The sequence below is a fragment of the Nasonia vitripennis genome, chromosome 5 (assembly GCF_009193385.2).
Source record: "Nasonia vitripennis strain AsymCx chromosome 5, Nvit_psr_1.1, whole genome shotgun sequence".
In the NCBI taxonomy this organism is placed as follows: Eukaryota; Metazoa; Arthropoda; class Insecta; order Hymenoptera; family Pteromalidae; genus Nasonia; species Nasonia vitripennis.
This window is the reverse complement of record NC_045761.1, coordinates 10,429,086-10,432,884: the sequence shown is the minus strand read 5'-3', so window position 1 is coordinate 10,432,884 and position 3,799 is coordinate 10,429,086. Positions and strand designations below refer to the sequence as shown.

The window sequence follows — 3,799 nt, the reverse complement described above, 5'->3', positions numbered from 1 at the left end:
TTTCTCCTGTTGAAAATAATTTTCTAAGGCCGCTACTCTTAAAAAGCTACTGACCTTGCCCATTGTCATTATACATTTATAATTCGATCAGAAAAATTCAAGTTTACAAACAAATATTACACCCATCTGATAAAAATGCTTACCAGCAAACCGCCCGAATAAAAAGCAAATTTAACAGTCCCGTCACACACGCGTATCCGAATCTCGCAGTGAAATCACGCTTGCTCCGAGGAAATTCCGGAAAGCAGAGGGAATAAAAATCAAGAGTCAAGAGTCCGAGAGCTTGCAATTATTCGTTCCCGTGTTTGGCGGCGGCGCTCGAATTGAATCCCTCGCGTTGCGAGAGCCGCCGGCGGCTGAGGACAGTGCCGTGCGGAAAAGGACAAAAGAAGAAAAGGGAGAGGGAGGGTCGCCCATGGCAACCGCGTGCCGACTCCTCAACGACGTTGCCGGGGAAACTTGCGAGGCTGCGGAGGCGCGACAACCCCTAAATACGCTACGCAGGAGAGACGCGGGGGAGTGGGAAGCGAGTTTTTTCTCCCGGGGAAGAGGCTGCGGGGCTCGTAATGGTGGAGAGAAATCGACGAGGTATTTCTTCAATTTCTTTAGCGAGTGCCAACTGCGTACGCGGAGCTTTGCATGATTTTCCCGTTGCATGATATCTGCACTTTTTAAATGCTAAAACGATTGTGCTGCAAAGTTTAAGCACGACGCAAATGTAATGAAACTAATGGCAAGGCGCGCGCGTTGAAAATTATCACGAAACACGGCTAGAACAAGCACAAAGATTCGCCGGCAATAAACCTAAAAAGCCTCCTCCCAGTCTGCGCACTCCAATTTGAGAAGTCTCCTGGCAAGCGCAAGCACGAAGGGAGAGAGAAAGCTCGCGCGCACAAGAAGACGAAGTGCGCCGGAGAGAGGACGAAAAGCTCGGGAGCTCAGAAGAGTTGCAAGCTCTCGCTAACAGTTAGGAGGTGAGGAGACCCGGTTAATTACTAAAGCGTTTTAATCTCCGGCAAAGTTCCAGAGAGCTGAGTCCCTCCTCTCTCGCTGTCGTAGCTCTATATAGCAAGTGGCCGCGGTGCGCTAACCGACGGAGGAGGAGAAGCAGTGGCAGCAGCAACTAACGGCCGAGGCCGGGTGTAAATTAGGGACTCGCCAACTTCGCATCTTGCCCCGACGCGTCACGGGGCTTTGCGAGGATGCGTGCGCGGCGCGAGGAGATTTCCGAGGAAGACTTTCGGAGGCGTGTCTCTGGGGAAGGGAAATTATTTTCATTTTTTGCGTCGCGAACGCAGGCTTGGTTAAATAATAATGAGTTCATTAGGACTTCAATATGTTGCGCATAAACATTCGATTCGTTTAGGTCTCATTCAATTAATCCGTTCCGAGCCACTAAGTTTGCGAATTCAGCAGACAGTTGATAAATTCTAAAGCGCACGCTCAATTAGCAACATTCGTATCATAACAAAGCGACGCAGTTCGAAATTGCTTGTAACGAGTTAGGGCACCTTCAATAACAATCAATGACAATAATGGACGTCTTGTTTTCAAAGGAATTTATTATCGCCGAAGGGAGCCAATGTTCCGTGACGATTGCGCAGCCTTTGCACAAGCGAAACGTCTGTCCGGTCGTCTGGTTGACGTGCAGAGTGTCCCGCGCGAAGGAGAGGGTATTGCCGCAGAGACAGTTGCCAAAACAAAGTGCTTGAGCTGAGCTAATTATTTGGAGGTCGTCTGGATGTACATGGACGCTTATCTGCTGGCGGGCGACGCGTTCCGAGAGGCTTAACTTATTTGTTTCTTTCTCATGGGACGTGTATAATTAGATCTGATTGTTTACTCGCGTCTCGCGTACATAACGCTAAAGATATTTAAAAAAAGGAACAGTTTCTCACGCAGGAAATTGTTTGCGGAAAAGAGTACAGCGCTCATTGTTATGCACGATATTTAATAAGAGCTTCGGAATAACATGAAGCGAGTGGGCGTGAACAAAGGCCGAGTCAAAGTTGCCTTTCGATAAAGCCGTCGCCGATACCGATACATTCGCGACGATTTAATTAACTCCGTCGTCATATCGTTATATTCTCTACTGCGTTTTATATTTTTGCAGCAGCAGCAGCCGACTATCTCGTAAAAAGGCGCGCGCGCGAGCGGCCAATTTGTTGCATAATTCAAAATCAATCAGAGCTGTGTTATTTCGCAGGCGCGACGGAAAAAAGTTCTCGGGACCTTCGACCGCGATCTCCGATGTTTCTTCACGAGCTGCAATCATCATGCGATTTCGAGCGTTTTTGCAAGATCCGCGGTCGATTCACTTGTGCGATGCGCTTTATACGTACAGTTTTTATTGGCGGCGTATCGTAAATTTTCCGCTTTTGCGCAACGGCGCGGCATTGAATTTTGCAGATACAGGATTTTCATATTTAATGTTTTGAATTTCGCTTGAGTTGTGTTGAACGTAAAAATTCATCGTAGAAAGTAGAAAATGCCCGAGCGTTGATAGGAATGTGAATATCTCGCCGCCATGCGCGTGAACTTTGAATTTTATTGAATAACGCAACAAACTAATTAGCTCGATTTCCTCATCGCGTGTATCTCCGAGCGAATTGATAAATCCATGCAGACATTTCAGCCGTCGACATAAATCCTTCAGCTTGTACTCTTGAAAAAATGCGCAAAGGCCTTATCGGCCATACATTATTTACGCGCAATTTGCAAACAATCTATTTTTCTCCACTGCGGGTGCGAGAAAAGCCTCGCGTTCCGTCGCATTCGTTTTCATCAAGTCGCGCAGAGCGAGAAAACCATGGACTGCAGCGCACATACGCTCCCCTTAAATTTTATTACACAAGCCGAGAAGCGACGGCGGCCCAAGACTCGCCCATCGCGGCGCAGTCGCTCGAAGCCAATTGAAGCGCGACGACGATTTGTCGCTTGCGCGGACGAGAAGCGGAGGGGAAAGCCACGATCCGAGGGAGAAAGAACGACGATAAAAAGAGAGAAAGCGACAAAGAGACGACGAAGAGGAGCACGTGCGAAGAGTGGGACGGAGGAGAGCAAAAGAGAGAGAGAGAGAGGAGGACGAGTCGAGTATTCGGAGCACGCGATCTTGGCTGCACTGAAAATAAACACAGCCATTTTAACTGATCTCGCACCAGTAATCCGTCATTTTATGAAGGCTCGCCAAAATTACCGTAGAGTTCAGCAGTTTTAAAGAATCAGTTCGGTCGTTTTTGCTGGTGTCCCGCGTAAGCGACCAATTTTACGAGTCGCGACTCGCCAAAACTACCAGTGGAACACCGTTGTTCTTACTGAACAGTCGTTACGGTGGCAGAACGGTTAAAACTACCGGACTTTACAGCAGAAACGACTGTGTTTTTTTTCAGTGTGCGCTGCTGCTGCTGCTGGCAGTGGTACGTCATTCGGCCGGACCGCTAATCAGAACTAACCGCCGACGCGTGCTCGGCATTCGGGAGAACTCGAGCAACCGAGAAACAAAGAAAAAAGAAAGGGGGGAGCTGCTGCTGCGGCAGCAGCCATCTTTGTATCCTCGCTTTTCTGCGAGACCCCGGTCTGTATGCAGTCGATGTATTGCTCGCGCTTTCTGGAATAGAGATGTATTTCGAACGACAAGGGATTTTTCACGTGGAATCAGCTTTTTTATCAAGAAAAACGTCCGATAAGCTCGAATCTCGTTATTTATTGCCTGAAAAATATAATTGTACACCGTCGCGTCGCACATCAAAGAAAATCACCGCCGGCCACAGAGTATCCCCTCCGAGCACTCGCCCCTCTT

The 3,799-nt window shown here is 48.3% G+C and overlaps 1 long non-coding RNA gene across 1 annotated transcript; it reads left to right on the top strand.

Annotated features, from left to right (window-relative positions):
- Positions 1 to 441: 441 nt before the first annotated feature.
- Positions 442 to 1,540, top strand: LOC103317838. Its single transcript, XR_513032.1, has 3 exons — positions 442 to 588; positions 824 to 974; positions 1,060 to 1,540. It is a non-coding gene; the product is annotated as an uncharacterized LOC103317838 (long non-coding RNA).
- The last annotated feature ends 2,259 nt before the right edge of the window (positions 1,541 to 3,799 follow it).